The sequence below is a fragment of the Belonocnema kinseyi genome, chromosome 3 (assembly GCF_010883055.1).
Source record: "Belonocnema kinseyi isolate 2016_QV_RU_SX_M_011 chromosome 3, B_treatae_v1, whole genome shotgun sequence".
Taxonomy (NCBI): domain Eukaryota; kingdom Metazoa; phylum Arthropoda; class Insecta; order Hymenoptera; family Cynipidae; genus Belonocnema; species Belonocnema kinseyi.
In genome coordinates, this window is record NC_046659.1 from 80,058,039 (window position 1) to 80,072,774 (window position 14,736).

General features: G+C 31.1%; 1 protein-coding gene across 2 annotated transcripts in view; it reads right to left on the minus strand.

Moving 5' to 3' along the window:
- Positions 1-14,736, minus strand: part of LOC117169097 (high-affinity choline transporter 1) — a 23,450-nt gene that overhangs the window by 6,490 nt on the left and 2,224 nt on the right. For both annotated transcript variants that reach the window (XM_033355226.1, XM_033355225.1), the window contains exon 2: positions 4,654-4,971. The gene's annotated coding sequence lies outside the window, so the exon portion shown is untranslated. The remainder of the gene's footprint in view (positions 1-4,653; positions 4,972-14,736) is intronic.

Below are 14,736 nucleotides of genomic sequence, written 5' to 3' on the forward strand. Positions count from 1 at the left end.
CATTCGACAAATCCTCATTATTATCAATTAGAAGATCCTCTGTTTAGCTTTTTTAAATTGTACAGAAAAGCTGTAAAGCACATTGGGTTTGAATAATGAAGCATCCTTAGTATTGTTTTAAAGTTGCATTCTATACTGTACAGCAAAATATCTAGATCCTCAAAGTGAAGCCGCATTCCAGGTTATTTGAGTTAATTTACAACCTCAAGTAAGTCTAATTTCCTAATTAAACTTCTGAAACGTGATCACAGGGTTGGGTGCTGCATCAGCGGGATTCTCTAATTACAGAGACGATCAATATGAAATTTAGGCTCAGATCAAATTTAGAGGTTCAAATATCCAGATCAGATTGTCACCTGGCTTTGGTCAAGCTGAGCTTGTCTTAGAGCTTTGAGAATGGAAATTAGCGCTGCTTGCCTCACCGTCGAACGTTTGTGTCAATAGAAACAGTAGTGGGTAACAACGTAATTGTGCTGATAGCAACAAAGTAATTCAGTCAGTGTCAGTGGCAGCAGTAAGTTAATTCGAAGCAAGTTAAAATAAAATAGGGTATTAGTTACACAGGAAATCCTAAAGGACCTCCTAAACGGTAGAATATCTATATGACACAAGTACGCAAAATAAAAGAATAAATAATGTTTAGGAATACTTTTTTCCGGTGTGCAAAGTTACTCAGGGGCCGTTAAAAATCTACGACACACTGACAAGGCGAGTGAATGTATTTTTCGTGACGATTTGTGACGTAGGGTAGACCGGCTTAACGCAGAATGTAGCATCACACATGAACCAAATAAACTTGAATAACAATTTTTTCAAATTCATAAAAATATTATAATCAGAGATTTTATTTTACAAGCACTGCATTTAAATACAGACTTCACACTATTTCCCGTATTCCCCTCTTTTCCCTTTTTTAATATTACCTCTGTTTCCCACTGTTTTCAAGAAACTCCAGCTTGTGCCTGTTTTTTTCTCATTTTCTCATCAAAATTCGAACTGAATTAATAGAAGCCAATCAGAAAATCTAACCATAACTCGTTGGCAATTAAATAATTTTTACTGAAAAATCTACTGTTACATTTTTGGTTCAGAGTTCAGCTCCTTGGTTGAAAATTCTATTTAGCTTAAGATTGAACTATTTTGTTAAAATTCGCTTCTTCTCAGTTGACAATTGATAATTTCTAGTTAAAAATTCAACTATGAAATCTTTTATTAAGAATTCACCTTTTTGGTTGAACATTGAACCTCTTGCTTGAAAGACGAAGAACCATAAAAAAATTTACCCTAAGTGCCAACTTCAAAAAAAAATTTTTACGCAAGTTATAAAATTTTTTTACAAACCTGACTGATAACCTTCACGTGGTGTACCTTGGGCAAACTTAAAAATAATTTGGCGAATGTTAGCAGTTAACGGGAACAATATTCTTCGTATATCTCAACTATGACTATTTCGTGGATTCAGTCTATACTTTTTCTAATCTCTTATTTTATACTATGAATCAAGAGATTTCGAAAAAAGATGTATTTTTTATATTTATTCAGCAAGGGGGCTTCCATAAACCACGTGGCCCAATTTTTACCACTTTTTGACTCCCCCCATGTGGTTCACTGTAGCATTATCGTCGATCACCCCATCCCCCAAGGGTGCTACGTGGTTTTTTTCTATTTCTTGTAAAACGAAAATAAAACAAAAAATTATGAGTGGTATAGCAACCACGCAAGTGGTTGCGGCCAGAATTTTCTTGTCTCGATTTGTTAACTAATATAAACAAACAAATTATCATCAATATCAATTAATCATCAACAATTATCATTATTTTTTACACCTGAATATAAAACCACGTGGCTCGGACGCGTAACTCCCCCTCTCACCATGTGGTCCACCGTGGCCTTTCGCAGACCCCCCCCCCTCCCCCTAAAGCAACCACGTGGTTTATGGAAGGCCCCCAATCGGTTGTTAAAATTGCATTAGAAATATTGTATATTTTCAGGCGGTCTGCATAAGGCATATTGCGTTTATCGTGTACATTAGGTGTCTGTAGTATGTACGTGTATGGGGTATGTTATAGCAAAAGGAAAAGGACAAAAATACAAGATTCAAAGTAAAATCTACGCAATATCATATCTATAATTACAACTGATGCTAATTTAAGAAATCCATGAGTTTAAATCAAGAAGACCCCTCGTTTTATTGGAATACCATGCTTTTTAGAGGCTAACAAAATTTTCTTTTTTTCACTGTGAAGCACCATTGGGATCATGCTGGGGAAAATATATGTTGTTACTAAGGTCGAGGGACACTTTTTAAGAAAATGATTACGGCGGTGCAAAAAAGTTTTCATTAAAAATTTTATTTTTAAAAATTCCAAAAAATGTTTTGTCCCATTTCTGATGTCACAATTGACTCTTGATTTTTTTAGTACTGATGTGATACCTTGTACAATATATATTTAAACCATTAACATTTATCAAGCCATTTTCGAGAAAATTGACATTTTTGATTTTTCGAAAAAATTTTATAACTTTTGTAAAAACTTTTTTTAAGTTGGCACTTGGGGTAAATTAGTCTCATAATGGGACCAACTTACCATATAAATATGAACCAAATATCTTCCAAGGCAGACCACCCATGCTTACCCGGCTATGGCCTTTCATTTTATTGCTTGGAAATTTGTTTTGAAGTAAAAATTTAACTTTTCCATTATTGGTTAAAAATTCATAATTTCTAATTGGAAAATTAAATATTTCTTTGAAGCTTTGTGCATTTTGAAGTAAATTCTCCTCTTTTAGTGTAAATATAATCTTCTTGAAATTCTAAATTCAACAACTTAGTTGAAAATTGAACTACTTTATTAAAAACTTTATTTTATTAGTTGATGATCCTTTGCTTGAAAAATTAACTATTTTACTCAAATTTTTTTAATGTGAAAATCGATTTTTTGAACTGAAAATTTAACTCTTTCATTTTTAGTAGAAAATTTATCCTATTTAATTTTGCATTTAATTATTTGGTAGATAATGATCTATTTGGTTACGAATTTATAATTTGATCGACTTTTTTTATGCTTAAATGAAAATCTTTTCTGCTTTAAAGTTCAACTCCTTTGTTGATAATTCATTTTTTTTGTAGAAATTTTATCTTTTCTTATGTTGAACATTCATCATTTTAATTGACAATTGAACTTTAAAAATCAACAAAATTCAAATGCCATGTAGAAAACTAGTCTTTTTTGCTAAAAAAATCAACGTTTTTATTCAAAATTCGTCTTTTTGAGTCGATTTTTATTTCAAAAGAAAATCTCAATACTTAGTTGAAAATTAACTGTTTTTTTTAAAATAACAATGTGGTTTATATTTTTTTCCTCTCTTAAGTGTAAAATCTTTCTTGGTTAAAAATTCGACTGTTTTGTTAAGAGTTCGTTTTTTAGTTTAACAATTCATCATTTTAGTTGAAAATTCAACTATTTTATTGAAAATAGAGTTATTTTGTTAAAAATTACACTATTTTGTTAAAAAATCATATTTTTTGTTCGAAAATCCATCTTTTTGGCGTATCGTCAGTTCTTAAAAGAACTAAGTCCGGAGGCACTATCTCCGGGGTTCACTATATTTGGTCGATAGTTCGTCCCTTTTCATTGAAAGTTCAGTTATTTGGTTATAAATGCAACTCTTTGGTTGACTTTTTGATATTGGAAATTTAACTGTTTTGTTGAAAACTTGTCTTTTTTTATCAAAAATTCGTCCTTTTAGATTAAAAATTAATCTTCTTTCTTAAAAAAAATTCTTGGTTGGAAATTCATCTTTCTTGTTTGAAAAATCAACTATTTGCGTGCAAATGCAACTTTTTGGTCTTTAATTAATTTTTTCTTGTGAAAAATTCAACTATTTGGCTGAAAAATCATCTTTCTTGTTTAAAAATTCATTTTTTAGGGTTTAAAAGTCAACTATTTTCGAAAACATTCGACTCTTTCACTTGAAAAACTTAAATCTTTCGTTAACAATTTATTTTTATATAAAACAAAGGTATTTGTTGTTAGAAAATCAACTATTTTGTTGAAAATGCAATATATTTGGACTTGAAATCTCAAGTGTTTTATATTGAATTCAATGTGGTAACTTAATTATTTTATTTAAAAGAATTTATTCTCCTATTTTCGTTAAAAATCAGCCTATTTCCCACGTTTTTCAAGAATTTTGGGCTGTAAAGTTTGTTGAATTATTATTTGTATATGCTTTTTGTTTTATTTCAGGCATTTATCAAATGAAACCAAAGAAACAATTTCGACTTAAAAACGCTTGTTTGTGGTTGTATTTGTGACGGCACCCTTGGAGTTCAAGCTTTGTGTGATAATCAGTGACGAAGATGGGATGGGGTGGAAAAAGTGTTAAAATATCGCAACGTAATTTTTGAACGACCCCTTATGTCTAAAGTGTGCATACGTGTCGATTCGCAAAATATATGTGTTTCAAAGTGCGCATGCGTCAATATTATTCTCGCATAGTGTTCTGAATTGAAACACTGCACATTATTAAGAGGCATGAAAATGGAAAGCCACTTTAGTAATGGTTGTTGCACATTTCTTGTCCGTAACAAGAGGTGCTTTTTAAGGATTTTCGTGCAATTTGACTGAAATTTGTAAAAACAATGGATACCTCTGAAGACCCCGTGGAGTACAGGCACGCAACAGCGGGGGACAACCTCACACGGGCAGAGGCGGCATTTCCTGGTGAGGACCTTTCCGCAGAACCGACGACGACGACGGGGGATTGGAGTTTGGGGGACAGCAGTCACCCCACCGGAGCGAGGTCTTCTGGGAGGGGCTATTCCTTGTCCTAAACGCGAGGCCGCCCATGGGCGCTGATGGCCATCGATTTCCGCCCAACTTCACTGGTCTTCTATTTCTACCTCTGCTCTGCTTTGACTCTCTCTCTCTCTCTCTGCCGATCTACAAGATCAGCGGCTTTTTGTTCCTGCAAAAAAGGATTTTCTCTTTGTGGGCGTGCATGCTACTCAAAATCATAAAAGCCCCATCAATGGATGTCATTCACAGGTGAAGTGCTTCTGACACATAATTCCTGACAGGGTTGCAGAACCACGTATTTTATTGATCAGGGTCTTTCTTTCTTTACATGTTGCCCTTCCAGTCTTTTAGGGCAAATAAGTCAAAAAGTGTTTTTTTTTACAATTTTACAAATTTCGTATTACTTCTAGATTCGTTGTTTTCGATACAAGAAATTTATTTGAAATTGCTGAACACTTAAGAAGAGAAAATAAGACAAAATTCAATTGGATGAACTATTGTTAAAATAATAAAGTTTTTAACAGAACAACTACGTTAATTCCTAAGAAGTAGGGTCATTAAAATTATAACTTTTAAAACGTCAATATTTCGGAAATTATTCAAGTAAATTTAACTTAAAAATGTTAATATATTAGAATTCAGCCAAATTTCAGCGTAAAATTGTGATCTATATCTTACGGAATTCAAGGCGATTTAACTAAAATCTATGTGGGTTCTAAATAATTAATATTCTCTACAGGATTTAAGGGAATTTAACTATATTGATAGAAATCCGATGGATTATTTAATTAAATTAAAGTAAATCCAACTTAATTTAACTTAAGTATTTTTTATTTAATTTAATTACTTAACAGTATCTGAACTGGACGCCCTGATTTTAATCAAATTCAGTTGGATTCGGTCTAAATACTTGTAAAATTAGGTAATGGAAATAGAATTGAAATTAATTTAGGAGAATTTTCACGAATTAAAGACATTTAAAATGATTTTAAGTAAACACAAAGGAATTACAATTAAATAATAGTCCATTTATCTGAACTATGGTTGGTTTAACTTAATTGGAATTAATTTAACGACATGCAAGTCAATCTACCTGAATTCAAAAATTTCCAGTGGAATTAACGAGAATTAGAGAAAACAGTATCGTGAAATAAAAAACATTTTCCTCAGTTGAAGTTAATCCGAAAGAATTCATTAAAGAATAAACTAAGTTTACAAGAACTTATAAGTCAATTTCACAGAATGCATTTAAATCTTACTAACATCAACATAATTTCAAGAAAATCGCACATAAGTGAATAATTAAATTAATTAAAAATGATCCACAGAAATTCAAGTCAATTTAAGTGAATTAAAAAGATTTAGAAAGTTTACAAGCTCATAAATTATAAAATACTTTCACCAGACTGTTCGCAAAATTTCAGATTTTTTTATGCGCATTGTCGCGTCCTCCAGAATTTCGGGATGAGTAGTCCAAAAATTTTAATATAGTTCCATCTCCTTTTTCAACTCCCTGAATATAATGGAACGACTAGACAGTCTTTTTTATAACTAAACTAGAGTTAATTTTTTGATGAATTACCGTTCATGCAAAAATCGATTAATTTGTATTTTATTTTTGAAACTGTTAGTCTAATATAATTTAAATATAAGCGGTAAGAAAAGAGTACTTTTCATACTGTAAAAAAATAGAATAACTGTTGTTTCTAACAGAACATAGGTATGAATTTATGAAGACTTTCTAAACTTTAATATTGATTTTACAGCATTATTCACGCTTAATAAGCTTCTACATTTTTTGTTAAATTATAAACAAACCGGACTTTTATTATAGCGCAAAAGAAAGAGAAAATAGTCAAGAGCTAACATATTTTCCCTATAGTGAAGAGGATAAGGTCAGGGGTGAATTCTCCTCAAGGGCATCGGATTACTCTTGAGGTATGAACACAGTTTTTCTAGACATGACTTTGCTATACGGAAAATTACATTATTTCTTTTCAGACTATTTGACATCGTAAATACAATATCAGATGGACTGCCACTCAATTACACTCGTATTTATATTTACCCAAATTATACTTTTTTCCCTCTTTCAAAAATATCAAATTTCCATTTCCATTCAAATATTATTCTTTTCTTACATAAACACTTATCAGTCAATTGTGTCTCAGAATAGGAAATTGAGTTCATAATTAAAGGCACTGACTAGTATTACGAAACTTTTCGACAAACTAACTGGTCAAGATTCAAGAACAGCTCTGGGACAGGTATTACGAGAATTTCGTAACGGTATACAATTCGAAAATTGAAATAATTAATTAAGAAAACTAAAATTTAGTATGCTCGATACAATATAGAATGACAGTTTGATCTTTCGCAATTAAGTAGTAGAGCATACCATTCTGCAGGATATAATAAAATAATTAGAAACTCTACATAATAGTAAATATTGCAGAGACTTCCATAAAATTGTATTGAGGGCCACATAACAACCTCATGCTTTTGGTTATTTTGTCACCATAATTCAAAGTGTGAAAATCTACAAAACTGTACTTGATTCCATTGAAAGATTAACTGAAACTTGATTCTTTATGCGAACTGCCCTGAACTTCATTCTACATTGTATGGAGCAGTCTATTTCATCTATTTATGTACCTATTCGTATTATTATAAATTAATGTTATTTGTAATGTGTAAAATTGAGAAATTGTATTAATTCAGTCTCTTAAATAATAGAAATATGGAAGTCACTTCAGTATTTCTCGCCATTTTTGTAAATATTTCTCTGAATTTTTATTGTCAGGGTATAGCCAACGCCGCGTCGCACAGTGGGAAAAAATTACGAAAAAATGCTACACTTTCGGCTACAATTTTTGATCGATTTTTTAAAGAAAAAAATAAATAAACTAACTTAATTTTTACAATGTTCCTCGAAGCCAATTTTAAAAAGAATCTTTTCAATTATTTTTTTATTTCACGTAATTATTAATCAATTATTTGAAAAATAATCTTCAGTGAAAGATTTGTCATTTTACAGCCATGATTATTGTTGACAATTTTTAAGAGTTGCAAGTGCTTTTATTGGAAACATGCTTTGTTTGGCTTGCCAATAATACATTAGTATAATAGTTTAGTATTATTATATAGCTTCAACTGTGCATATGTTTATAATATTTTTTAATGACAATCACGTTTCTGAAATTAAAAATAGTTTACTGAAGCATAACTAGCAATTAAAAAAAACATGTTTGGAAACAATACCTCAAACACTAAAAATTAGGCAAACTGAGCATTTCTTTATCAAATTTGTTTATAACAATCACATTTGTTAAGAAATGGCAATATCTCGAATGTTTATTTATCGAATGCACACTAATATTAATCATAATGAGTTAATTACGTATTATTCAAGCAACATTTTTTCGTCATTTTGACACACTGTGCGTTGGAGTAAGTCTGCCAGGTATACTGAATGACTCCAGATATTTTACCTCGACTTAAATAATATTTGTTATTTAACAACCAAGTTTAAATTTGTTGTCTAACTTTTCAGCGATGCGGTTTCTTTTAAGACTTTCAAATTTATTGAAACAGGATATAAATCAATGTAACATACAACTAAAATTAATATTCATTGGTTTGGTAAAAAAAAAGAATTTGGTATAATGTTATAGACAAAATGGTGAACAAAATAATCATTTTTTCGTGATTTTAAATGATTTCCTATTTTAAATCCATAGCTTATATATGAAATATGACAGATATTATTGTGAGCTTGCAATTAGTTGAAAATATCTACTATTTACAAATTATTTAAATATTTTTTATAAAAAAACTTACATTTTGTCAATGTTTTCATTAATAGACCACATTTTTTGCGAAATCTATTATAAATGTCTTGCGAAAGACTTCTTGCTGTCATGTTTTTTTTATTAAGAAAAACTGTTATTTATACTAAAATTTTTAGAAATATCGTGCCAAAGACTTCTTACTGACGGTTTTTTTTAGTGAAAAATCCATAAATTATACAAGCAATGTTTGTAAACAAATACACATTTTGACCATTTCTTTTCAAATAGAGTTCATATTATTGCGAGATCAACTCGTAATATCTTGCCAAATACTCCTTGCAGTCATATTTCTCATAATAAGGAAAACCTTTAATTTTATAAACAATTTTCATAAACAAGTGCACGTTCTCACCATTCTTTCATGAATAGGCATAATTTTTTGTTGTAGAATCTACTGGAAATATTTTTCCACAGCATATGTATGAAAAATGGTGAAAATTAACACTCGTTTATCAAAAATTGCCTATAAAATTAACAGATCTTATTACTATAGAAAATATGACAGCAAGGAGTCTTTGGCAAGATTAGTAAGTAAGTGTAAATTCATGCCTGTCATATTTCATACAAAAGCTATGAATTTAAAATAGGTCATTATAAAAAATCACGAAAAAAAACTTTTACCTATCATTTTGCTCATTTTATAAATAAGCAAATATGAGGAAAGAAATTGATATTTTTTCTATTTGCCATTTCGGGTACTGATCCATAATAAGAAAATTGTTGTAATCGTCTATTTTATATAGCTATATATTACTTAAAGATATTCCATCATGATACAAAAATAAAAAAATAAAAATTTATAAGCAAATTATTGGTTGAAAGTGTGTTTTACATCATTTTCAATAATGTTACGCTTGTATAATAAGTTATATTGTCAGAAATTTGAATGGGAACAATATATTTTGAAAACATTCTGTCAATATTAATCTTGTTAATATTATAAAAAAGTTTTATGAACAGATGCTATCTTCGCGCATTTTTCGATGGAATTTTTTTTTCTAATACTAGTTTTCTCAGTTAGAAATCTCATGATAATTTTAGTAAAATATACAATTTTTTAATCAATTTTATGAGTTATCAAAACAAATTTAATTTTTAAAATGCATTATTCGGGTATTTGACGACGGAAAACTGGGGTTTTCAATGGCAGTCCTTTTAAGTTGAGAATTTACGATAATTTCGACAACGTTTGTAACTCTTCAATTAATTTGATGTTTTTTACATTCTCATCAGAGAAGGTATTATTACACCATTAAGCCATTTCTATTTCTGTGTAGGCGTGACTCACTCGGTGGGGAAGGGAGTAATGTCAGGAAGGGATATAAAATTGGTAGATCGATCCAGAATTCTCGTGTTATTAATTTGAATAACACGTTCGTTCCACAACATTGCTCCGAGCCAGGTTTCTGATCAATCTCTCTAGCAATCACCCCAGGTGAAGATCTATACAAAGCCGTCATGTAAGGTTCCCCACTTGTATCCATTAGTATCCAACGTATTTTGTTTCAGGCGTTATTTACTCTACTGACACTCTTTTTATTAACTATTTGCCATCTTACTTTTCTGTCCCGGCATATTATCTAGCTTCTTTTACGTCCATCATTTTTTCATGCAGGCTCTCGTGTTTCTGTGGCTTCTTATGTCTCTTCTAACAAGAATTTCTTTCACACATTCTAAAAATTCTTTCCGCGGTCTGCTTCTGGGCATGCTGCTATTTACTTTACCTTGATGCACTTGGTTCGTTAGTCGTTCATTTGGCATTCTCTCAACATGCCCGAACCATCATAACCGATTTCTTTCCCATGTGTCTACTAGCGTCTCTTCTACACCACATTCTTTGAGAATTATCTCGTTACTCACTTTGTCCATCAGATTTTTTCCGCATATTATGCGCAAGAATCTCCTGTGAATTGCATTAATTTTACTCTTATCTTTTTCTTGATAGGTCCATGTCTCGCTACCGTAGAACATAGTCGGTAAAAATATAGAATTATGTATTGCCATTTTAGCTTTATTTGATATCTTCTGATAAGGGGCCCTGCTCTACCAATAACCTTGTTACCTTCGTTTATGCGTCTATCTAACTCCTCATCTATCTTCTCATCCCTAGTAAAGAAGCTACCAAGGTATATGAACTTATCAACTTATTAAATTCTCTCATCATTTGATGCAATATTGCATAGTGGTTTTTCACTCTTTCCTTCGAACTCCATAGGTTTTGCTTTATTTTGGTTAATTTTGAGGCCCATGCTCTACATGCTTGCATCTAGTTTATTCAACATTCTTTGTAGGTCTTCGATAGACTCTGCCATAACAACCTTATCATCTGCGAACGCTAACCCACGTACCCTTCCTGTTTCGAGATCCACACCTTCTTCGTCGAAAAGAGCCATTCTTAAACACTTTTCCATGAATAATATAAATAACTATGAAGTTATAACGCATCCTTGTCTAACTCCTTGAATAATATCGAAACAGTCATTTAAATTCCCATGTACCCTTACACTCGCTGAGCTACCCGAATATATTGTTTGTATAGCTTGTAGGAGCCATCCATTGATTCCATACTCTTTCAGGACTTCCCAAAGTTTACTTCTATCTATCTTGTCAAAAGCTTTTTCCAGGTCAACAAATGCACAGAAAACTTTTATCCTACGCTCAAACTTTTTTCTATGATTTGCCCTACGCTAAATATTTGATCCGTACATGACCTGCCTCGCATAAAACCACTTTTGACTTCCCAAATCTTTGCTTCTATTATTTTCATCCCTCTGTGATTATTGCAATCGCTTTTATCTCCCTTTCTTTTGTACATTGGTACGATTATCGCTTTTTTCCAATCGCCTGGGACGTCGTCCATCTCGAAACATAAATTTATCAATTAGCACAGTCTATGTACTCGCCACCGTGTTTAAGCATTTCATCGTTAATACTGTCTACACCGGAAACCTTAACGTTTTTCAAGTTCTTAATTATATCCCTAACCTCAGTGACACAGACTTTCCCAATTCAGTTTTTTCTAACGGATCGTGTTCTACATCACAGTTGTGGTGTCCTATAGCTTCATCTCCAAATTGAACCCTAAAAAAGTCTCTGAATAGATTTGTGAAAAATTTGACGCCCCCAGTTTTGTGAAATGTGAACGTTTCTAGACTCCCTGAATCCGAAAAACAGTTTTTTACCAATTTCTCTGGCTGTATGTATGTTTGTATGTATGTATGTATGTTTGTATGTATGCATGTATGTATGTCTGTGAGCACGATAACTTTTCAAAAAAATCATTTTATTAGATTAGGCTTTGTTACACTCTTTTAGTGTTCTAAACTAAAGGTCATGTTCGTTACCCAGATATTTTGGATAAAAATTTTTAAACTGAGCAGATTTTGAATATTTTTGACACAACTTTTCTCAAAATTTAGAAATTTACGGATGTTTATAGTATTCCATCATCAAAATTTTTCTAAATTCCAAAATTCCAAAATTACGGATGTTTATAGTATTCCATTATCCTAAGAGCTTTTTCAATGTTCATAAAAAATCAAAAATTCAAATTTTCACAGCATGAAAAATAATGGAAATTCCAAAAATTACATTTTTCGGCCAAATTAGGCAAAACACGGTAAAAAATGAGTGGAAAAAAATTTTGAATTTAGAAAAGATCTACATAAATCAGTTTTTGATAGGATGTGTAGTATTCGCTTTTATCGCGAAAAACGCCATTAAAGGCCAAATAAAAATCTGCCCTCTGCGTGGACACATTCTCATCACAACTTTGTTTTTCAATTTCTTTTCCGTTTCGTGTGGGGGATTTCAAACAATTAAATTTCACTATGTTTTTAATGCTATTTTTACAATTAAAACCAAAAACAGAACTATGAAAAAACGTTTCCTGACAAATTAATTCATTTTTACATTCTCATCAGAGAGGGTATTAGATTTGTGTAAAATTTGACCCCAGTTTTTGTCAAATATCCACGTTTTGAGACCCACTGAATCCAAAAAACTGGTTTTTACGAATGTGTTTGCCTGTATGTATTGTGTCGGTAATGTGTCTGTCTATGAGCACGATAATTTCTGAAAAAATTATTCTATTAGATTGGCTTTGGTGCACTCTTTTAGTGTCCTAAACTAAAGGTCAAGTTCGTTAGTCAGCTCTCTTGGATTTTGGATCAAGATTCAAATATTCTCTGTATGGATATTCGTATTATTCAAAAATTCGAACAATGTATCTTGATGAGTTTTTTCATAAAATTAAAAACTACAAGAGTCATAGCACTTACAAAATTCCAAAAAAAACATGAAGGTGATCATTTTAAGCCGAATAACGCACGATATGAAAAAAGATAAGAAAAGAAAAATGTTAATTTTCGATGGCCGTACAAGGTTATTAGAACAAATTTTTGAATTTTTTCGAAGAATTGAAAATTCAAATTTTGACCGCACAAAAAATAATCAAAAATCAAAGATTGCATTTTGCGGTCAAGTTATGCAAGATAGGAAAAAAAATGATAAGACAAGCATTGTGCACCCAAAAAATATCTACAAATTTGTCATCAATCAGTTTCTTATAGGTCACGTAGTTTTTGTATTATTTATAGAAAAAACAGTAAAAATAGAAAAATTAAACTTTTCGACACGACAAAAGCTAAGAAAAAATAAATAGATAACATTTTTTCACCGAATGTAGAGTAAAAAAATTGTTATTAATGTTTTTTTTAATATGATAGGTAGCTTCTATTTTAATCATGCAAAATAACATTAGAAATAAAAAAATTAAATTTTTGTTAAAAATATCCAAAAAGGCTTCTATCTCATTTATATTTTCAAATTCAAAACATGAAAACTAAATGACGACAGTTGCAATGTCATGTTGAATAACAAAATTTTGTTTAAAGAATGCGCATTTTTTCAAATAGGACAATGAAACTACGTCAGTTTTAATACCAATGCAGGTTATGAATTATAATAATATGCATTTATGGGAATGATATACAATTTTAGGGGTAAACTCTAGTGCAAAGCCCGAGATACGTGATGAGAATGTGTTCGTTAAAGCAGAAGGAGCTTTAACAAAAGAGAATTCACAATCACCAAATCACTGTTGTCGATGCTTTGACCTTCAGTTTTAAAAATCCTGTGCAAAAATACCGAGCACGAAGCGCGACATAAATATATTATCAAGCTCGAAGCGCGAGAACCAACATTCACGCGCTCTAGGCGCGCCCAAACCTGCGAGTCGCGCGCGCAGCGCGCGATAAGGTTTTGCCCACGAAGCGGACAGATTTTTTTAAACAAATTAATCAAAAAAACTCTTTCTTCTGGCATTTGTCAACGGAAAATAGTGTACGTGTAGTGTGCATTTGTTTATTAAATTTGTTTACAAGAGACATAAGATTATTCAACTGATTATTAACTTTGCTGAAATTATCGTGAAGTTTCCAATTAAAAGGGAAAGCATGGAAAAAAAACTAATCTTTCCGTCGGCAAATGCCCAGATGAAGCATTTTTTAATTATTTTTTATTTAAATCATAACATTTATGAAATATTTATGAGTGTTGCGTAAATTATCATAAAGTTGCCAATTAAAAGGGCTGACATCGAAAAAAACGATTTTTTCCGTCGACAGATGCCCAATGAATGTATTTATTTAATAAATTTGTTTTAAAAAATCATTAAATTGATTAACAAAATTATGAAATTTGATGAAACTATCATGAAATTTCTAATTAAAAATTCTGGCATTCATAAAAAATAATTTTTCCGTCGATAAATACCTGAATAATGCATTTGTTTATTAAAATTGTTTATAAGAATAACAAGAATAACCTTAATATCTGTAGGATGTACGTTAGTTTAAACCAAAAAGTCGTTTTTCCCACTGTGCGCCGATCGACGTCTCTTTTGAACATTTTTATTAAGATTTTATGTGCATTAATTACATTAACAACGCTAATTCATTGAATATACCAGACATGCTCATAGAGTAAACTCTGAAACTTGCGTGCTGCAACCCTGACATATTCGTGTGCCAAGTCAAACGACCCTACGCTGAAGTGTAAATAATACAATCTGTGTCCGCAAA